The sequence below is a fragment of the Pseudorca crassidens genome, chromosome 19 (assembly GCF_039906515.1).
Source record: "Pseudorca crassidens isolate mPseCra1 chromosome 19, mPseCra1.hap1, whole genome shotgun sequence".
Lineage (NCBI taxonomy): Eukaryota > Metazoa > Chordata > Mammalia > Artiodactyla > Delphinidae > Pseudorca > Pseudorca crassidens.
This window is the reverse complement of record NC_090314.1, coordinates 61,416,403-61,440,693: the sequence shown is the minus strand read 5'-3', so window position 1 is coordinate 61,440,693 and position 24,291 is coordinate 61,416,403.

Genomic DNA, 24,291 nt, shown 5'->3' with positions numbered 1-24,291 from the left:
TCTCAAGAAGACACGATCATCTGTACAACGCATGCGTCATTTTACAGTGCTTGGAGTCAGGGGTGGGAAAGGGAGTGAAGGATAAGAAATTACTTCAGTACCCCCTTTCCACAAAAACCCAGAGGAGTGCAAAACTCAGGGCTTGTTATACAAATGCAGGCCTTGTTATGCAAATGCAGGCCTTGAGACAGCTCAAAAGCCTGCCTCTCCTTTTTAAATCAGCTGGTCCCCTCAGTACTCACTTTGCAAATAATTCCAATGCTATACCTATTCCCGCAAACTCATGGACTTTTCTTGGTTGTAATCACTCACATTTTTTAACCAAGCAGAGTCAAAAAGTAAATAAATAAATGAAGGATGAATAACAACACCAAACAAACTTAAGCTAAGTCAGTCAGATTTCCCCTGGGTTCGCCAGTAAATGACAGTACTGATAACCCCTAACACATTATATGAATGACGTTAAAAATGATGAGGGTGATGCCCACACATAAACACTTTTATTTGGGGCTACGTGTTTATGTTTACAGCTGGCATTTAAACGGTAAAGTAAACTGTTAAACAGATGTGCTTACTCAGATTTATCTTAAATAGAGTAAAAACTCTCTACCCAGAGGGACAGAGTTTTTCCTTTTGCATCAGCTTATCCTAACAGCCATTTGCTGGGGGGAGAGGACAGACATACTTCTCATTGCTAACATACAGATAAGTTGTAAATGGCTCCCTGGTGGTCAGTGAGTCATAAGGAACTAAAATTTCATTTTTTTCCATTCCCCAGGACTAGACCTTTCCTCTCACTTCTTTTTTTTTAAACAAGCCACATTCCATCCCAGGAATCTTGGGAGCAAGAATCATAATAGCTACACGTTGAGTGCTCAGCGCTCAGTGCTTTACGCATCTCATTCAATCCACGGTAACTCTTTTTTTTAATTGAAGTATAGTTGATTTACAATATTGCATTAGTTTCAGATGTACAACAAAGTGATTCAATTCTATATATATATATATATACACACACACACACACACACACATATATTCTTTTTCAGATCCTTTTCCATTATAGGTTATCACAAGAGATTGACTATAGTGCCCTGTGCTATACAGTAGGTCCTTGTTGCTTATCTCTTTTATATATAATAGTGTGTATATGTTAATCCCAAACTCCTACTTTATCCCTCCCCCGCTCCTTCCCCCTTTGATAACTGTTAGTTTATTTTCTGCCTCTGTGAGTCTGTTTCTGTTTTGTAAACAAGTTCATTTGTATCACACAACAACGTGTAGCAGTATTCCTTCTGAATCCTTGAGTGCCAATCACAGTTATTCAATAAGACCCAAAATCTGAGGACCCTGTCCCTGAATTGTCTAGACTTGCTTGTTGAAGTCACTGTAGTTTACATAACACAGTGTTATTGTTTGTTCTCTTCTGTGGTTCACCAAACAGGGCACACGTTTATCAACACTTTCCTAAGCCAGCATTGGTTATCACATGCCCTCTGTGAATGTTCTCGGTGTGCGGGGCTATTGTGTGTTTCTTTCTCCCTCTCTCTGTCTCTCTCTCTTCTGGCCGTTTCTGAACTCATGTACCTGAACAACGTAGCAAGAACTCAAGTATTCAATACAATGTATAAAGCCAAGTCAAGATATATTTGTAACTATGACACACAACCTCAATTGCTAATTGGGTCTCATTTAATCAACCATAGAAAAATTTCATGGGACTAAACTAGTGGTTTTCGAATTTCTGTTAGCATTGACTCTGATGACAATCTTATATAATTTAAGCTCAGCCTTGGTAAAATCATTAGACGCCTGTATTTCTGAAACCCACTGGTTTCCTACTTTTCCCTAAATCTAAATTAGATTACACGAGCTGCTCTCTTGCTAGTGGTTTTGAAGGCCGGATTTTTTAAACCAGTAGCAGCCAATGATAACTAATCCAAATGCAACTGGAGTACATCTACCTGCCTCACACTGAATCTGACTTTTTTTTTCCAATTTCTTAAAATCACAAAGAATAAAGGCACATAATTTTCCAGGAAGAAAAGGAAACAGTCTGTTCTTCTGACTATCTGATCAAGCAACTATAATTATTTAATTATTTACTATATATTTAATTAATATGCTTATTATAATGAATGATTTTTATGCATATGTTTTTAAGCCAAGGAATAAATATGTAAGATCTGGAATTATATTATTCACCTCCTCACATAAAACTCTGCCACTTAAGACAGGTTTATAGATAGTGCTTTGTTTTTTTCAAATGTGAAGAAAATTTATTTTGAGCCATTAACATGCTTTCACTCAGTCTTTGCTTATTTTCGTATAAAGTTCCAAACTGCTTAAAGTTTAATCACCTATATCCCTCTACAAAAGCCCCACTGGGTAAAGTTAGACCAGGCTGGATGGTAAGAATTTGTCTCCTAACGTTAGTCTTTAATCAGGGATTAGTTTATTTTTTGTGGCCATTCTGCCATTGAGGTTGGTGGCATCATATTTCACTACAAAATTAGCACTTGATCATGGCATTACTTGAGGAGGTCAGCTGTGATTATACATGGATCAATGTGGAAAAATAGGCTCATTTCCCTTGAGTGATTTTGAAGTTCATCTTCCATACTGTCTTATACATCGTATACACCACGCATGGACATACCATTCTTCCTCTCCCTGAAATTGTAGCATCTGAAAATCAGCAACAAGATAAAGAGCTCTTTATTGCCTGCATCCAAAGGGAGCTTCCAAAACATACTCTACGTATTAGGAATATAAAGTATGTGACAAAAGCAATAACAGAAATCATCTATTATTTAGTTATCCAAACAGGGCTATGGGCAATTCAGTTGGGTTCAGTTTTGGAGCACCCTTGGTCCCCTTTTCATACAAATATACAAGCTATATCCAGCTTCTTCTTTTACACAATGTCAGCACAGGTACCCCTCGCCACACTGCCTGAATTTTAACTATTTATTTTAAGCACTTGAGGAGTGATGACACAGCATCAGTCTCCTTAAATCAGTACTTTTTTTTTTAAAAGAAACTAAGAAGGCAGTTTAGCCTCAGACAAAAAAATGATCCAACCCACATCAAGGCTGGGGCTCTGCTCAACCAGTTCTGGGCTTATATGGAATTGATTCTGGGAGAGTCTTCCAGCAACCTCCGTCCTCAGCAACAAGTTATTTATCAGAAACCAATGGCATTAAAACATCATGACATTTAATCTTTAAGACAACAATTGCTTATTTCCTTCCCAGAATTGAAAAGAGAGAAAAGTAAAATAAACAGAATTGAAGTAAAACAAGCCTGCCTCCAGTAACCTCTACTAAAAGTAGTTTTCTTCTTTTTGCTTATTTTATGTTTTGTTTTTTATATCCTTTGTATTTTGTTATTGAAGTATAGTTGATTTACCATGTTGTGTTAGTTTTGGGTGTACAGCAAAGTGACTCAGTTTTATATATATATATATATAGGTATATAAAACTATATACCTATATATATATATTCTTTTTCAGATTCTTTTCCATTATAGGCTATGACACAATATTGACTATGGTTCCCTGTGCTATGCAGTGGGTCCTTGTTGATTATCTATTTTAGATATAGCAGTGTGTATATGTTAATCCCAAACTCCTAATTTATCCCTGCCCCCCTTTCCCCTTTGGTGACCATAAGTTTGTTTTCTATGCCTGTGGGTCTATTTCTCTTTTGTATATGAGTTCATTTGTATCATTTCTTTTTTAGATTCCACATATAAGCGATATCATATATTTGTCTTTCTCTGTCTGGTTTACTTCACTTAGTTGATAATCTCTAGGTCCATCCATGTTGCCTCAAATGGCAAATGGCATTATTTCATTCTTTTTTATGGCTGAGTAATATCAATTGTGTATATATATATATATATACATATATATATATCTCCTACCTTGAAAGGCGTTTTCTTTTTCTGCAAACCCTTCCCCCTCCTTGGCCAAGAACATCAAAAGTTCAACTCATGAAACAAAGAGGAAATGATTCTTCTCATTTTATACTTCTATTTCAACAATGATTGTGACATTGAGACATATTTTACATAGTAAAATGAGCATCTTAATCTTTTGCAAAGAGTGTGGTTATTTCCTTCCTGGGAGTGGAAATACTAAGGGATGCAGGAGGGAAAGGGATACTGGTAATTCTGCAAGCCAGTCAGGACAAATCCTGCCTGGGCTAGCTGATCCTGAATGGGGCAATCTTCAACAAACGGGAAGGCCAGCTTCTTTCTTGATAACTTCCCATTTGGCAAGTACAACGCGTATTGATTTATATAGCTGACACTGCGGAGGAGTAGGCAGAAGAAAACAAAACGAAACAAAACAAAAGCAGAACCACAGGCAGCTGAGCTCAAAATCATGTCTCAATCAGTGTCAATACATATTTTCTGAGAATTTCACCATCAGTGTTCTCGAATTATAAGATTAGACACTGCAGGCTCTCAGGTGGTTCAGTTGTTCAACTCAGGGCTGAGTGATGCCTTGATAGGGATATGGAAGAATCAGAGGAAACACAAACTCCGGGTGAGTCTGGTGTGCACACGCACCTTTGTCTCTTAACTTAAGGCTCCATGCGCTGGGGGTTTAATTAGATTTGCAGTGTTACTTAACTATATTGAAATAAGTATACTGTCTTTAGCGTAAGTCTGTTTTCTTCAGTTTCCCACTTCTATCAGATTTTTGCATGTGTTCGAAGAAAGCTTCACAATTCATCACCTTCCTCCCTTCAGTTAATGGGAGGAAACTTAATAGGTTTGTTTCCTTCCAGAACAGAGGGGATATATGTATACGTATAGCTGATTCACTTTGCCGTGTAGTAGAAACTAACACAATATTGGAAAGCAACTATACTCCAATAAAAATTAATTATAAGAAATAGGTTGGTTTCCTTTGCTTAGTTTCCATATCCTAAGCAGCAAGAACAAATCAAGTTGCCTACAAACTTGTCTCACAGATCTCACTTCTGGGTATTAGTTTCTGTAGCAAAAGTCTTGTAGGTAGGCATACTCTGGATGGTACACAGTCATCAGCTGCTACAGAATTCATTCATTCAATCATTCATTTGGATAATCATTCACCCATTCAACCATTTATTCAACAGTATCTTTGGGGCACCTTTTTTTTTTTTTTTTTTTTTTTTGCGGTACGCGGGCCTCTCACTGTTGTGGCCTCTCCCGTTGCAGAGCACAGGCTCCGGACGCGCAGGCTCAGCGGCCATGGCTCACGGGCCCAGCCGCTCCGCGGCATGTGGGATGTTCCCAGACCGGGGCACGAACCCGTGTCCACTGCATCGGCAGGCGGACTCTCAACCACTGCGCCACCAGGGAAGCCCTGGGGCACCTTTTATGTGGAACAGTTGGGAAAAGAGGAAAAATTCCCTTGGAGGAGTGATTTCCCCTGTCCTTTCTCCATATATGGTTTTAAATGCTTAGTATTAAATGTGTACTTTTCCAGTACGGAACTCCTGAACAGTGTAATCCATCTTCACGCGCACACTGGCACAGACACACACCCTTATCTACACTGATTTTTATTTACCTGTATAAGTGGAGAGGAGCGTTGATGGAGAAAATGACGAACAGAAGACAATTCAAAAGTTGTTTATGCCTCTGCAAAGCAGACATTTTTGGTTACTCGATTTCCCTTCCAACTTATGTTAATGTTAAAATGAATTTCATTCACTAAGCATGTACCAGCTGTATATTGGGATAGGGGCGGCTGGGTGGGAAAGGCAGACAAGGGAGAAGTGGTCTCCCGTGACCAGGGAAACTGACAGAAGGCAAAGGAGCATTTATAAATGTGCTCTGAATTACCCATGGAATAAATAAGGCACGTGCAGGGACTTCCCTGGTGGCGCAGTGGTTAAGAATCCGCCTGCCAGTGCAGGGGACACGGGTTCGAGCCCTGGTCCGGGAAGATCCCACATGCCATGGAACAACTAAACCCGCGCGCCACAACTACCGAGCCTGCGCTCTAGAGCCTGCGAACCACAACTACCGAAGCCCGCCTAGAGCCCGTGCCCTGCAACAAGAGAAGCCACCACAGTGAGAAGCCCTCGCACCGCAACAAAGAGTAGCCCCCACTCGCCGCAACTAGAGAAAGCCTGTGCGCAGCAACGAAGACCCAACACAGCCAAAAATAAATAAATAAATTTATTTAAAAAAAAAATAAGGCACGTGCAGAACTAGGGGTTCACTGTTGACTATTTTTAATGATTATATTTTATCTTTAGGCTTCTTTTCAAGTGTGTCTTCTTACACCATAATTTTCCAAATAAATTCTTTCAAAATTCTGTACTGCAAATATCTAGACGAAAGTGACATGCTCTACACCCACACAAACATAGGCAAAATGACCTTCTGGCTGAAGTCTGTCCACTGGGTGAATAACATCCCATATATAAACACTCACAGATCTTTAGGCACCAAACCACTTCTAGCTCATTCACCAGCTTGACTCAGGAGTGAACCACGGAGTAAAATAAATTGTGTCGGTGTTCTCTTCCAACCAGGCACTTGACCCTCGGGAGGAGAGGTGTGGTTGTTAAAACAACAGACTATAAATCAGCCCCGTGGACTAGGAAACATCCCTTAAGAGACTGAAGGGGAAAATGATTGAAATCTCGGCACTGCTGTAGCCTCCACCTCAGCAAGGAGAACTTCCTCCCAGCCTCTTCTCCAGCGACTTCAGAATTCTCCTTCGAGCCAAGTGGTTCCATTTGATCGTCAGAAGGCCAGGCCCGAACAAAGCTGCTGTAACTGGCTTCGGAGAGTGCGGACGGTTTCCTGGGGAAAACACCACTTTCTTTCTGCTTTCCCTGAATCTGTTAAAAACATGTTTGTTTTGGCATTTTTCAGGCTTCGTGTGATTTTTAGTGCTCCACAGTTTGAGAGGATTACATTACACCTTGTGACCAAAATGAGGGCTGGGAGTAAGTTGACTCCACAGCATTAGAATCCTATAATTACGGGTTCAAATAGAAAGAGGAAGGTGAATCTCGATAAACTTGGCTTTTAAGGATTTAATACAACATAACTGAGTATGACTTAAGACAGTCTATGTTTAGATTACATGATACAGGCCTTACCTGTGCCATAAACATATCACAACTTTTGACAAACTCTGAAGGGCTGTGTAGAAAAGAACTTGGGAACTGGAAGGGAAGTAGGAGTCCAACCCCTTCACTTTACAGAAAAGACATTGCATTAAATGAAATTTAAGGAATTTTCTCAGAGTCACACAAATAAAGTAACAGGGCCACCACTAGAACTCTTGTCTTCTGAATTTCAGCCCCAAACGTGTATATATATACGTGGGGCATATCTGATCCTGCGCAAAAACTCCCACATTTGACAAATACACACACACCATTCATTATAATATTGTACATATAAATTATGGAATTTGCATTTGTTTGGTTTTAGAATTGCTGACCAAAAGTAGCTCCGAATTGCTCACAGTAGCTCTGAAAATAAAATGTGAATGCACTGAAAAAAAAAAAGGGCAGTAGGTAAGAGCCAATTCTTTCTCTTTGGAACAGATAAGAGACAGTCCTGAGCAATTTGCTATGGATGAAGCCAGCTTCCACTGTGCCAGGAGAAGCCCTTTAGTAGGGCAATAAGGGTGAAATTCCTTTGCTATAACCACTGTCTCTTTATTACAGCTAGTAAGTATATTCTCTGAGATAATCAGTATACTCAAACTGTCACAGGAGACATACCTACTCATCTTGTGGAATAACTACCTGCCCAGTGTCCGAAACAAGAGCATATTTTCACACGCTTGTATTGACTCCTTAGGTTCTCCCTATAAACCCAAAAGGCCATAACATATTTTTTCTCCAAAGGCAGCGATAACATCTTTACAATCGATACAAGTTGTGTTTATGGAACCATAACACAGAGGGATAGTAAAGGGTCACTGTTGGTTCTACAGTGCTGGACGAGGTTTGTGATGATTCTTTAAAGTTTCATATCTGTGATCATCTCATTATCACACACATGCTTAAGAGAGGAGGGAAACGTACAAAAGTCCAGCACACTGCCGAACACTGAAACTCTGCATACCGTGGCGGGAAAGAGGAGGAGACAGTGCCTAGTGTGTGTGTGCATGTGTGCGCGTGTGTACAGCAGACAGAGTGAGCACCAGAGACAGAGAGAAGATACGACTTATCAGGAAGGTTGGATTCAATCGAGCTTATACGAGAAATCACGGCAATATGACTTTGTATCTCCCACTTGACTTTCATTAAGAAATGTAGAAAGAGATGGATGCTGGGCTTCCCTGGTGGCACAGTGGTTAAGAATCCGCCTGCCAATGCGGGGGACACGGGTTCGAGCCCTGGTCCCGGAAGATCCCACATGCCACGGAGCAACTAAGCCCATGTGCCACAACTGCTGAGCCCGCGTGCCACAACTACTGAGCCCGTGTGCCTAGAGCCCGTGCTCCACAAGAGAAGCCACTGCAATGAGAAGCCCGCACACCCCAATGAAGAGGAGCCCCCGCTCACTGCAGCTAGAGAAAGCCCGCGCGCAGCAATGTAGACCCAATGCTGCCAAAAATGAATAAGTAAACTAAAAAAAAAAAGAAGTTTGTTTGGGGGGAAAAAAAGAAAGAAAGAAAGAGACGGATGCTGTGTCGGATGCTGATTGAACTTAGAGCCATTTGTCTTGATTTGCTACCAGCCCAACATTTTTTCTTTTTTTTTTCACAGAAATAATTGTTGGAAGCCTCTCTCGTGAGTGTTGACCTTTGCTCTCTCTGATTTTATATTTCAACACGTCCAAAAACCATGGGCAAGAGCAAAAGCCAATGCATAGAAGAGAACATGAGACAAGATGTTAGCAAAGACTCCTGTATGTCTAGTGAGTGGAGATAGAGCAGAGATCACCACGATCTTCAGGAGAAACCAGCTCTGTTAATACGTCGCACTGAACTACAGGATTTCAGAAACCAAATCCCTTTACCTTCCCTAGACAGTTGGTGTCACAGCCTGGAGATCCCAAGATTAGTATCAATAACAAACTGTTATAAACGGTAAGAAATTGTTGGGGATGGATATCACTGTGAAAAAAAAAAAGGATTCATCAGGGCAATTTCCTAGCACATATATTTATTCTCTCATGTTCAAAACAAAGTAATGTGTGAGGAGAGGTAAGCAGAGGACAATTTATTTTTTTGTTCCCCACTGGCTGAATTTCCCTTGTAGGAACATTATGTCTAAATAGAAGTTACAGACCTGAATCCTATTTCATCTCCTAGAGAAACACTTTTTTTAAAAAAATTAAAAACTTTAAATTTACAAATTCTTTGGCCAGATGAATTCCTGAGCTTTTCTAGATGACGTGGATATGGACACAGAACGGAAATACTATACTTCCAGGGTCAAAGTGGTAAAGAAGCAGGAAAAAGTAGGGGCGGGGGAAATAGTAAGTTGTGTAAACCATACAGATTTAAATTTTATCTAAGGCTGGATTTCAGACCATGACTTAGAATTGTACACCAGGGTTTTAGCATTTTTTAGACAGATATAGATGGACAATGTACCTGTTACTAGAAATACTTTGGTGGTTGCTTCCCAAACCTTTCTGTATATGAGGAGAAATCACCATGACCATTTGTCATCTCCTCCTTCATTTTTAAAGATGATTTGCTACTAGAAAACCTAATTGTTTACTCTTAAGTATTCTGTCACTACAAATGCTTCTCTGTGAAGAATTAATGATATAATGCCATTCAACTACCCCGAAGGTCAAGAGGCTGGCATTTTGAAATCTAAAAGCAATTCATCTGAGGGTGATTCATTGTTCTCATGGAAAGGAATCTCTATTCACTGTTTCTAGCACTTCAGTTAGTGGTAACATCAAGGCTACATAGAGGTTTGAGTTAGGATGAATGCACCTGGGTTTACACATTTTTGTATTCATTCAGTCATTCATTCAAGTATTTAATGGACACTTAGAATGTGTCAAATACTGTTCCCAATGTGCTAACATTGGGAACAGAATGCAGAAGAGACAGCTCAGGATCTAGCAGATGATTGAAATAGTGAGATAAATAGTGAGATATCAATAAACTTACCTCTTAAGGGAACATGAAGCCTGAGTTTGAAACCTAGACATGGGTAAGAGAAAAGGTGTGAAGAAATATTTCCCTAAAAGTGGACACGTAAGCAGTGATTTTATAATGAAAAGAACTTAACTATATCAAAGAAAAATGGATAGGAAGGGAGGACTTTCTTGTTCTTGGATGAATAGAGTACACAGAGAATTTACTGTTTAGATTTAACCTTGAAGATGAAAATATACTGAAAGATTTTAAGTAGAGGACAGGAATGATCAAATCCACACTTAATAAAAGTCAGTGTCAGTTTCTTATAGATTCGTGATACAGAGGTTAAAAAGTCAGTTTGAGAAGCAGTATAGACTCGTGGTTAAGACCAAAGATTCTGGAGGATAGAATCTAAATCCTAGATCTAAATTCTAGCTCTTCTGAGTAATAACAGTGCAACCCTTGAAGAAATTCTCTCTTTGATCCAGTTTTTTTTTTTCATCTGTAATAATAATAGTACTTACCTATACAGTAATATAGTGCCTGGCATATAGTAAATGCTCTATAAGAGTTCTTAGGAGAATTCTGCAGTGATGTATGGGAGAAATTAGGAGTATCTGCATAGTGTACTGAGGATAGAGAGAAAGATGGTGGTGGGGGGGTTGAATTTTTATTGGAGTAGAGTTGATTTCTAATGTTGTGTTAGTTTCAGGTATACAGCAAAGTGATTCCATTATACATATACATATATCCACTTTTTTTTAGATTCTTTTCCCATACAAGCCATTACAGAGTATTGAGAAGAGTTCCCTGTGCTATACCGTAGGTCCTTATTACTTATCTATTTTATATAGTGTAGTGTGTATATGTCAATCCCAATCTCCCAATTTATCCCTCCTCCCACTTATCCCGTGGTAACCATAAGTTTGTTTTCTACATCTGTGACTCTATTTCTGTTTTGTAAATAAATTCATTTGTACCCTTCTTTTTAGATTCCACATATAAGTGATATATGACATTTGTCTTTCTGTGTCTGACTTACTTCACTCAGTATGACAATTTCTAGGTCCATCCATGTTGCTGCAAATGGCATTATTTTGTTCCTTTTTATGGCTGAGTAATATTCCTTCGCATATATGTACCACATCTTCTTTATCCATTCCTCTGTTGATGGACATTTAGGTTGCTTTCATGTCTTGGCTATTGTAAATAGTGCTGCAGTGAACATTGGGGTGCATTTATGTTTTCGAATTATGGCTTTCTCTGGGTATATGCCCAGGAGTGAGATTGCTGGGTCATATGGTAGTTCTATTTTTAGTTTTTTAAGGAAACAAGGATGTGGTTTTGAGAAATATTCAAGAAGTAGAATGCGTGGGGCTTGTTAACTGACTAGATGTAAGGACTCAGAAAGAAGTAGGAGGCTGGGATAAACCCGATTTCTGGTTTGCATGTCCAGTGGATGGTGTAACTCTGATCATTGCAATAAGGAAAACAGGAAGAAAGGCCATTGTGGAGAGAGATGATGAATTCAGTTTTGGACATTGACTTGAAGATACTGATTAGTAAGGTCCAATAGACAATTGACTATCATATTCAGAATCATAGGAAAGAGAAACCTGGCAAGAAGATGTAGATGTAAGGTGTCCTTAGCATATTCATAATTGAAGCCACAGAGCAGATGAGGTCATCCTAGAGAACGAATCAAATGAGAAGGCCAAAGGTAACACCCTGAAGAACTTTTAAGAAGAAGGTGGAATTATAAAACTGACAACAGAAACTGAGAATGAAAAAACAAAGGAGAGAGTCCAGCTTCTGGCCATGATGGAGTGACTGCACTGCATTAATCCTCCCACTAGAAACAACCATAAAACCTGGCAAAATATACGAAATGGCTGTTTCTAGATGTTGGGTCATGTGGTGCAGTTCTGTGATGCCTGAGAGAAGGAGGTGGATGAGGTGAGAGCCTTGGGTGCTCCAGCTTTCGGTCTAGAGACAATTTTCTGCACCGCAGTGCAGGAAGGAGACGCTGCATCAGAAAACAGGGGTCTGGCTAAGTTGCAGAGAGAGATGGAGTGCAGGGCTCCTGATGCACAGCGGGAATTTGTAGGGCAGAGAAGTAGTGGGAAAGAACTGTGCCAGGAAGGAGCTCCTGAAATCTGCCTAGGATCCTACTGAGTATTTGAAGAATCCTAAGTTGTACACGTGTGAGCTGATGCTCCAGGAGCCTGGGCTAAGAACAACTACTGAGCAAGGAAAAGTTTCTGTGGAGCTGTGGTAAGCAATGATTAGAGCTTGAACAGGGCTGTGAAACCTTTAATTTCCTACCAACTAGAGTCAAGAGATTTTGTTGAACATCATGGACATTCAGTAGATTTGAGTCCACACATTAGAAGGGCATAGCAAGACACACTCCCAGGCAAGCCCAAAGACACACCTTAAAATTATCAAAATGATATGAAAGTAAGTTAACTCCTTCCAGAACAAAACTCAATAACGAGGAAACAAAATCCAAATACTCAAGAACTTAGTATCTATATGTCCAGTATGCATTCGTGGTAAACTTCTTTCCAAATTTGCTGAAAAATATAAATGAATCCAAGAAGTTCGATAAGCATCAGACAGAATAAACAGTAAGAAAATCACAGCAAGGAAGACATCATAATAAAAATAAGGAGACCTGCAAAGAAGCAGGGCAATGTGGCCCTGACCAAGAGAAAAATCAATAAATGTAAATACGTTCAGAAATTAGATAACGGAATTAGAAAACAAAGGCTTTAAGAGAACAATTATAAGCATGCTAAAGGATTTAAAAGTAAATATGAAAACAATAAAGGAAAACAATTAGACTTTCAACAGCAAAATGGAAATTACATAAAAAAGGAAACAGAAATTTTAGAAGTGCAAAATATATTGGAATGAAAAACCACTGGGTAGATTGCATAGCTGGTGAGACACTGCAGAATAAAGTCAGGGGAGTTTGTCATTATTTGAGGGAGGAAAGATTTTGGAGAGCAGATCGGAAGTTCAACAAGGGACAGGCTTGGTTTGAGATTTCTACTCTCTGTGCCAGCGTAGACTTCATTTAAGCAGCTGGAAGTATGAGTCTAGATTTCTGGGGAGAAATCTTGGCTGAGATATAAATTTCTGCATTGTCAGTTTTTCTGAGAGAGTGAGTGTAGACTGAAAGGAAAAGAAGTCCCCCAAAGGGACCCTTGAGCACACCTATATCTAGAGGTGGGGGAGATGAGAAGAACAAGCAAAGACACTGGAAAATCCCAGAAAGACAGGAGGAAATCTAGGTGAATATAATGTTCTGGAAGCACAGGAGAAGGGAATGGTTAACTTTATCAAATGAATAATTGGCTGTGGTTTATGAAGCAGGTCAGTGATGATTATGATGAAAGCAGTTTTGACAGAGTGGTGAAGGCAAAACCCTGATTGGAGTAGATTTAAAGACAAATGGGAGTGGAGGAATTTGAAGCAGGGAGGAACACAGGCAAGACTTTGGTGCCAATCTTCAATCCTGGAGTGAACCTGATAGCATCATTGGTCCCGAGCTGGCCTCCATTCTCTTTTACTTAAGGCAATTGGTTATCAAACGGAAAGCATGGATTTGGCCTCGAGAAGCCTTCCAAAGCTCTCATTAGAATGCTCCTTCTGTTTAATCTCAAACATTTGCCTGGTTCTCTTCACTTAAATGCAAGTGTCACAAACCAGAAAGAAAAAGAATGCACTGACCTGAAATTTCTCTGTGCTCAATGTTGGAATATCAACTAGGATACGAAAATCGTCTTCCGTTTATCAGCTGGAAGGGTTGTATACATAACATCCTTTTTTTTTTTTTCCAGCCATAATCATTAATGACAGAACCGCATTGCAATTATTATGCTATTATTTCTCTAAGTCTTCATCTTTGACCCACTGTTTTGATCTATGTGGAGACCATTTTACTTTAATAGGCCTTGTGTACTTGCTCCCATGTACAGCATTTATAGTTTTTCAGCACTTGAACTATACGCTTTTCTCACCTATAGTTTATTAGTCACCCACCCTAGAATTGAAGCAGCCCCATCCTTCTCCTTAGTCACTGAACTTTGAAGCTTGGGAGTATTACAAATGGAGATTTGGGGGGATTCTCAGACACCCAGTTTGGGCTGAAAGGAAGGCAGTGTCAGCGTGAAGAATGTATTTCACATTCGGTAATATTTGACCCCAGATGAAGTAAAACGTGGCTTCACCTCCAATGTAAATAGTGGTCGGTTCCTACCCCATTAAGTGTTCCTGAAGACAAAGACTCTGGCCCATCAATCATAATAATACTCCCATTAGCTCTTAAGCAGCATGTTTGAATAGGAAACTGCCTCTCCCTGTCTCTCTCTCTTTTTGTCCGTTGATGATTTAGAGACAGTAAGATCTCCAGGCTTATCTTAAAAATATTTACTCAGCTTCTTTCAGTGATCATGTCAGAGCTTGGTCATAAAAACATACGTTTCTCTAAAGCAGAAGATGACAGAAGATGAGGAACACAGAGAGCCTCTGTCTGGCCTAATATTTTGGTGGAAGGTGACAGAGGAGATTAGAAAAGTAACAGTGAGGAAATGTTTTTGATTATCTGTCTGCTCCACTCAGTGAAACAAAAATAAAGGTATAAAATCTCCATCTGGTTTCGTTTTATCTTCTCCCATTAGGTCCAGGTCTACCTGTTCTTCAGACTTTTTTTGTTTTCGTCTTCCTGTGTTTTGTCTACTTATTCTCTTTGTGTTTCTGACTTGTGTTTATCATTGGAGAAGCTAAGCTGAATATGTGAGTTTTAAAATGTGTAAAGATAAGACTACAACAGTATTAAAGGTGTGTTCCTTCTTTGCGGAGGAATAAACCATAAACAGTCATGGTTGATCTAAGTGATTTTAAAGGATAATTACAGGGATTATACTAGTGGGAGGATCATATTAGTCCTATTAAAAATGATACTTTCCATGAGTTTTATTTCCCAGTATTTAATGAAAAGGATGCACTTACATGAGAAAATTAATTATTATTATTATCATAATAACTTTGTCCCAGGTGTGATGTGAAGGCCTTTGCATGTACCATCTCATGTGACTATCAGTTCAAAATTCTATCTTGCCTATAGCATGACTCTCATCTCTTAATAGAAGGTCATGAGCTGAGAAACCAAGAGATTTTTATAGAGGACTTGGAGCCCTCACTGAATGGGAGACATTTCATGTGCTGTCTGCCTGGGCCACGGATCACTGTGAAACCACCGACTCAGCTGAGCATGCGAAAGTGGCCTGACAGCATCACTTGACAGGAAGGATTTCCAAGTAGAGGAACAATGTCCTTAAGATTTTTGATGTGTTATCTAGGACTTTGACACAAAGACGTATTTTTCCAACCCCTTGGACGTGGTGTTCCTCTTGTTGCATGAAATCATACTCTTGATGGTGAAAACCAGTATGAATTTGGATCCATTAGTCCAGTTTTGTAGCCTCACATAAATATCTATCATTAAAACACGGGCGTTGGGGCTTCCCTGGTGGCTCAGTGGTTAAGAAGCCGCCTGCCAAGTCAGGGGACACGGGTTCGAGTCCTGGTCTGGGAAGATCCCACATGCCCCGGAGCAACTAAGCCCATGCGCTACAACTACTGAGCCTGTGCTCTACAGCCCGCGAGCCACAACTACTGAACCCACATGCCACAACTACTGAGCCTGCGCTCTAGAGCCCGCAAGCCACAACTACTGAGTTCGTGTGCCATGACTACTGAAGCCCTTGTGCCTAGAGCCTGTGCTCCTCAACAAGAGAAGCCATGGCAATGAGAAGGCTGTGCACTACAATAAAGAGTAGCCCCCCCTCGCCGCAACTAGAGAAAGCCCGCCCACGGCAACAAAGACCCAATGCAGCCAAAAAATAAAAAAAAAACAAAATTTTTTTTAAAAAACCATGGGCGTTAATGTACCTGAACATGTGTGTTTCTCATTATTTTCTCCTGATATTATGCTAATCTCAATAATCCCTATTGTAAGTGACCTGTGTATCTAATTGGATTTTATTTCAACATCATAGGCTTATTCAAGACTATTTGAAAACTGTGCAGTTATTCTATTTAAAGTACTTACAGACAAGATAGCTTAGGTTATCTGATAGTAATTCTTTGAAAAAGGAAGAGAGCGATATTCCCATTTTATTTATGAATATGTTAAAAGACAGAGAAGGTAAATGATATCCCCCAGGATAGAGGGTTCATTGGTAGGAATAACAATGTTAAAACTCAAGACTCCGAAATTACAAATCACTTTGCCATGCAACCATGATATTGCAAACCAAACCAAATTAAATAAAAGATATGAAAATGTGTATTTGTGGAATAGTGCAAAGACAAAGGCTAAGGGCTTGGAATCTTTGACAAAAATATCAGAAAAAAAATTTTTTTTTTTTTGGGTGGCAAAGAGTTTTGAATTCGATGTTTGGAAGAAATACTCCATAAAGCAGATCTTGGAAAAATGAAAACTTGTCATCATAGGAAACTGGTTAATCTTTTCACCTTATGCTTTTAGTTTTCCACTAGTGCAGAAAAGGCAATCTTCAATTCTAGGTCCAATATGTTGAACCTTCGGTGGCCACAGAATGTTTTACTGAAATACATTCAACAACAGATAATACATTTTAAAACCCCAATGCTTCCCATTCTTAGAAGTTACCTTGCCTCGAGAAATGGATGAATCAATGCAGGCGAGCACTTAGTGAATGGCTGTGATGGCCTCGTGGTCAAACCACATTGCTCAGCAAGGAACTCTTTGTGTTCTGGATACAATTGGAATGAGTTAAAAAAGAAACAAACCCAAAACTGGAAAAACCAGAAAATAAGATGAGCCAACTGACTTACTGACTGCTACCTTAGGGATGTGGGGAGGTAGCAACTACCAGTAGTTAGAGAGCAAAATATGGCGAGAGGACCTCTGATGGTAGTTATGAACTTTGTTAAATGAATACAGGTCATGTGGGGTGTAGGAGGAGATAAATACTCTGATATCACTCTCCTCCCAGCCACCCAGTGCTTCCTGTTAGTCAAATTCAACCAACCTCAGAAGCAAGGGAGACCTTTGATGCAGTGTGTCCATATTGTTTGGGCGAAACATGGCAGAGAGAGGCTCTGGAAATGCTCAGCACATCGACTGTTATCTACTATACAGTGTACTTTCCCATTAGCTAGTTAGTTTTACAATCCTGAATATGATGAGGAAATGACCCAATCAAAAAATGAGCAGAAGACCTAAATAGACATTTCTCCAAAGAAGACATCCAGATGGCCAATAGGTACATGAAAAGATGCTCAACATCACTACTTATTAGAGAAATGCAAATCAAAACTACAATGAGGTATCACGTCACACCAGTTAGAATGGCCATCATCAAAAAGTCTAGGGCTTCCCTGGTGGCGCAGTGGTTGAGAGTCCGCCTGCCGATGCAGAGGACACGGGTTCATGCCCCGGTCCGGGAAGATCCCACATGCCGTGGAGCGGCTGGGCCCGGGAGCCAAGGCCACTAAGCCTGCACGTCCAGAGCCTGTGCTCCGCAACAGGAGAGGCCACAGCACACAAAAGGCCACACACACAAAAAAATGTCTACAGATAATAAATGCTGGAGAGGGTATGGAGAAAAGGGAACCCTCCTGCACTGTTGGTGAGGATGTAAATTGGTGTAGCCACTGTGGAGAACAGCATGGAGGTTCCTTAAAAAACTAAAAACAGAGCCACCATATGATCCTGCAATCCCACTCCTGGGCATACATCTGGAGAAAACTCTAAGTTGAAAAAATGTATGTACCCCAATGTTCATAGCAGCAGCACTATTTACAATAGCCAAGACATGGAAGCAGCCTAAATGTCCATTGACAGATGAATGGATAATGAAGATGTGGTATATATATACAATGGAATACTACTCAGCCATAAAAAAGAATGAAATCATGCCATTTGCAGCAACATGGATGGACCTAGAGATTATGAAACTAAGTGAAGTAAGTCAGACAGAGAAAGACAAGTATCATATGATATCACTTGTATGTGGAATCTAAAAAATGATTTAAATGAACTTGTTTACAAAGCAGAAACAGACTCACAGACATAGGAAACAATGTTGCCATCATAATAACATGGTTACCAAAGGGGAAAGGCAGGGGAGGAATAAATTAGGAGTTTATGATTAGCACATAAAAACTACTATATATAAAACAGATAAACCATGAGGTCCTACTGTTTAGCACAGGGAACTATTTTCAATATCTTGTAATAAGCTATAATGGAAAAGAATCTGAGAAAGAATATCTATATAGATATCTGAGTCACTTCGCTCTACACCAGAAACGAACAAAACATTATAAACCAATTATACTTCATTAAAGAAAAAGAAACTGAAGATGAGAAAGGAGAATTCATGTGCTAAGGTTTCTGCAACTAGGGTGTGGCCAAACCAACACTCAGACATAAGCACCAGACTTCAAGGCGTTTTGGAGCACCTTCTATTGAACCAGAATAACCCTTAGGGAGAGTCAAGCTCCTGGCAGAAGAGTGAGTGATTCGGAATTAACTATAGTCTATCACATTTCAGTAATACTTCTTATTGCCATATATGGCTACCATCACTGCCAGCTTTTTCTTCATAACCAGCCAAGTGAGCAGTGACAGGTGAGGAGACACATCAGTGGATTCAGTCTTAACACCTGGTATCATCCAGAAGTGGTCTTATTGTTGGTGGATTACGTAGGTTATGCCAGTGATGAGCTGTGGTTGTTTATGGAACCTCTCATTTATAGTATGTTCTTTTTTCTTTTTATTTGCGGTACGCGGGCCTCTCACTGTTGTGGCCTCTCCCGTTGCGGAGCACAGGCTCCGGACGCGCAGGCTCAGCGGCCATGGCTCACGGGCCTAGCCGCTCCGCGGCATGTGGGATCTTCCCGGACCGGGGCACGAACCCGTGTCCCCTGCATCGGCAGGCGGACTCTCAACCACTGCGCCACCAGGAAAGCCCTGTAGTATGTTCTTAGCTTTGGTCAGTCTGTGCATTAGTCTTTGTTCCCTGCTTACCATTCCAGCCTGGAATTCCAGATACCTAGAATGATATCTGGTGTGTACAGAATGTCTCATGCATCATTAAGTGGATGAATGAACAATCAAACGAACAGGCTTTATTGGATCCTCAGCCTTCGGGTCCAGACCCTATTAGCTAAATCTAACGCCACCACCATTATCATCATCTTCATCATCTTGACTATTTGGGGGCACACAGCAGATGCCAGATACTATGCTAAGCACTTTACATTATGGTTCAACGTGATGATTTCGACAACCTTGTGAGGTTTGGTACTTTGCTTTTATAGATGAGGAAACTGAGGCTTCGCAAAGTTAAATAAATGGTGCAAGATCCTATACTTAGTAAGTGGTAAAGGTGGAATTTGACGCTAGTTCCACGGTCTCTAGAGCGTGCATATTGAACGACTTCTCTATATTATCTCGTTTCCCACCTGCTCATCCCTGGAATACACAGTTCCTTGACTCTATATTACTGCTTGCTACAATGATTATCACTCATAGTTTGGCTCTCCTCCCATTATTTTTCCCTACTAGAGAGTAGCTTCCTATACTTCTCTATGCTGTTTTCTTACCCAGGATTGCTTGCATCATCCTTGGGTTCTAAAGCCTCTTTTGAGCAGAACACTAGATATTCTGGAAGCAACCTGAGGGATGGAGTTCTGGAGCCTTTTTATTCTCCCAAGACTCTAAGCCACTTGGGTCCACTATTCTCTCTTCTCTATGGTCCTTGGGTATCAGCATATTATACACTCATGATTGCCCCAAATAGTTCAAGTTCGGGGGGGAGGGGCACTTGGCTGCTTAGATTGTGTTTTATTTTATTTTTTATAGAACCAGGTAAAGAATTAAAGAATCTGAGAGATAAAGTGTCTACATTACTACGTTCTTAGCCAGTTCGTTGTCAAGAAACGGGAATAAAGCACTGGTGGAATAATCTCTTCAACAGTGTCTTAGTTATCAGAGCCAGACACATTTGCAAATGCCCCCAGTTGACGTACCTGTACTTGGGTTTAGTCATCTGAAATTACATGTGCTTAAAACTTTGGTTCTGAATCTTTCCCCAGGAGAGAGAGAAAAAAACCATCGGTCTCCATGGCATCACATCTTATTTTTTTAAGCTTTTTATAGATTCAAACCCCATTTCTAACCCTCATGATGATTCAGGCTGTGTCTATACGACACCAACACATATGGTAAAAAAGGGAAAAATTCAGGGTAATAATGGTGGAGTTAATTGACAAAATTCTCAATAAAGTAAAATTCCACCTGTTTGGAAGTCTTTTAGAATTCAGACCTTCCAGATTCTTAGGATTTTAACTATTAACATTAGGTATTAAAAAAAAAAACCCTCTAACCATCTTGTTTAGAAATCCTCCTAAATGTTTAGCAGATTTATACTCCAATAACACTGTATACTAGATAACTTGAAATATACTCCAATGTGAAACATCTAGAAATACCAGATAAAATATAAGAAACACGCCAAGAGGTTAAAAAATGAAGAGAAGGCTGGAACCATAGAGTGAGCTGTCACTTACCGCTTGGCTGTCGTGAGGACTTGAGTTTAATGAATAAGCTGGAAGAGAAGAGAAAGTCTTTGGCTCATACTAGGTGGGAAGTTGGACCTGACACCATCACATAAAATCAAGATTTTTGAAGGATTACACCTTTAATGATGGAGTAAAATAGAAAATGTCCACCCACCAGCAAAGAGATATGACACAGAATGTTGGCTTTCTTATTCTGGCTCTGGATTAGAGGGGAAGGGAGGGAGAAAAACTCTCCTCTGAGAGCTCATAACAATCTAGCCCTAAAGCACATTTGGCATACGAAGTCACACCACTTGAAAGATCCTGAAAAGCACAAGTGAAAGAACTCAGCATGCACACGTGCATACACATGAAATAGTCCCAGCTTACTGTTCCCGACAGAAATTAAAACAATTTCCAGAGGGATTTTCAATCCAGTTCACCTAAAATTCCTCCACATAAATCCCCCTCAAACATAAGTGAATAATGGAAAATAATAAAATACCCTAGGACTTGCTACTCAGAGACTGGCATGTGGCCCAACAGCATCAGAATCCCTGGGAGCTTGTTAGGAATGAAGAACCTCAAGCCTTGCCCTAGACTGAGTGAATTGAAACATGTAATTTTACAAGAGGCACAGATGATTCAAGTATGTGTTGAAGTCTGAGAAGTACTACTCGAGAAACAAGCCACCATAAGCAATATCCTGCACAAAGAACATAGTAGACTTCCAGAAATATTTGATAGAGGAATTTTTGGATGCAAACATAATGCATTTGGATTGATTTAGTAGAGAAATGATGGAGCCAAACATATGAAACAAAATATTATGGTATTGAAAGAAAACTAGGAAGAGATATATCAGTGGAAAATATGGTCATATAGTCATTGGAATGAAACTCAATGTAGATGTTAAACAGAAGATAAAGAAAGCACAGCTGTAGAGAGAATTAATGAATTGGATGGTAGAGCTCAAGAAATTATACAGAATGCAATACAGACAAGCAAAAATCTATAAAATAAAAAAGAGAGGTTAAGAAAAATGGAGAAGGTCCACCAAATGTTTTTAAAAACATTCCAGAGGAATGAATAGGGAAAACGTGGGGTAGGTAATATTCACAGAGAAAATAACTAAGAACACTCTAACATTTTTAAAGACTCAAACCCTTAGATTCTGGAATCACAGTAGACTCGAAGCAGTATTTCAAAGAAAAAAGAATTTTACAATTAAATCATTAGTAAAGAAACTACAGAAAGACAAAGAGAACATTTTTAAAACATCGAGAGAGAAAAAAACAGGTTACCTATAGAGGAAGGAAAATGATACGAGTAGAAAATTTCTCCAAAAGAAACAATTAAAATGAGAAAACAGAGGATTATCTCTCAAATGAAAGAAAAAATAAATCTCGATGTCAAATTTCATGTCATCCTCAACAATAACTCCAAGATGAGCAAAAATAAAGACGTTTTCAAACATCAAAACCTATGATTATTACCAGTAAATGATACTAAATGAACCTCAAACTTTGCTGCAAAGTGTATGTCTTGGACCAGAAACAGCAGCGTGAGCATTACCTGGAAGGTGCCAGAAATGTAGCATTGCAGGTCCCATTTAGAACTTCTCAAGCTTTAATGTGCCTGTAAGTCACCTAGGGACCTTGTAGAGATTCTGCTTCATTACATCTGGGTCCTGAGGGTCTCCATTTCTACTAAGCTCCCAAGTGACACCCATGCTGTTGATCCAATTATATTTTGAGTAGCAAGACCACTCAGGAAGAACAACACTTACTGCACCCGCATGGTAAGAATTTAATTATCAAGAAGGTATGGTGAACGTTGCAATGATTCTGTGTGAAATAAATTTGGTATTGTTATGCTTTCTTTGCTTGAGGAAAAAAAAAAAAGAAGGCATGGTGAGAAATAATATGGGTAAACATGTGGGTAAATCTAGACAAGTGTTCACATAAAACAACAAAAACAATAGCAACTAATTTAATAAGAAAGCAGTGTGGAAATAAAATACTGGAAAACAATGATATGTAAGATGGGAATAAGATACAGATAGTTAAATATTTTAAGGTCTTCCTAATACGGGGGCAGTGCTATCGATTGACTTTTTAGTTCGTTAAGGAAAGTAATTTTGGACCTATATCTTCCTAAGCAGTAGATGGTAAGTGTATAATATATTTTATTTCGGTACGCGGGCCTCTCACTGCTGTGGCCTCTCCCATTGCGGAGCACAGGCTCCGGACGCGCAGGCTCGGCGGCCATGGCTCACGGGCCCAGCCGCTCCGCGGCATGTGGGATCTTCCCGGACCGGGGCACGAACCCGTGTCCCCTGCATCGGCAGGCGGACTCTCAACCACTGTGCCACCAGGGAAGCCCATATATTTTATTTACTTTTTATCAGCAAGTCCTACTTTATCTCAGCCCACCGTGTTCTTTAAATTAAATAATTTTCCAGTTCAGAACCCTGCTATCCTTGTCTGCTTTTTGCTTCTCTTCTCTGTAGCCTCAATTTTCAAATGTAGTCCAAAATAAATGCCTCTGTTTCATTATTACCCACACACTCCTTAAATCCATGCCAGCTGGCTTTCTTCTTTACCATCTTAAAAACCTCTCTGTTAAAAGTCACCATTGACATCCTAGTTAAAGAATCCAATGGCTCATTCTTTATTAAGCTGTATCAATTTCTCTAAAGTCCTGCTACTTAAAGTGTGGTCTGTGTGTCTTTGGCATCAGCACCACCTGGGTGCCTGATAGAAGTGCAGAAGCTCTGGTCTCCTTTCAGACCTACTGCATTAGAATCTATAGTTTAACAAGATAATTCTTGTGATTCGTTTGTGCATTAAAGTTTAAGAAGCACTGCTGTAAAATATTTGGCACTGTGGACCACCCACAAGTGCTTGAAATGTTCTCGTGTTTTGTCTTCCACTTTCCTTATTGCTTTCTTTTATATTTTTTTACATTGTCTTTAGCATATTTTTCTCCTTTCATTGCATAAATGAAGGTTTTCTCCAAGTTCTTTATCTTGACCCTTAACCCCCATCCCCACCCCTACTTTCTCCCTCCCTCTGTCTTGACAGTTTACTCCAGTTAATGACTTCCATTATTTTCCTAGACAGGTGGTTGGTTCACTTCAGAATCACCTAGGCTGCTTGTTAAAAATAACATTTCAGGGGCTTTTCACCAGAGCATCCAAACCAGCAGGTCTAGTTCAGGACCAGGAATATATTTTTTTTGCGGTACGCAGCCCCTCACCGTTGTGGCCTCTCCCACTGCGGAGCACAGGCTCCGGACGCGCAGGCTCAGTGGCCAATGGCTCACGGGCCCAGCCGCTCCCGGCATGTGGGGTCCTCCTGGACGGAGACACGAACGGCATCAGCAGGCGGACTCTCAACCACTGCGCCACCAGGGAAGCCCACAGTTATCTGTTTTATGTATAGTAGTGTGTATATGTCAATCCCAATCTCCCAATTTATCCCTCCCCCACCCTTCCCCCCCTGGTAACCATACGTTTGTTCTCCACATCCACCAGGTCACTCTATTTTAAACAAAAGGAATCCCTGGATCTCCGTACCCCTTTC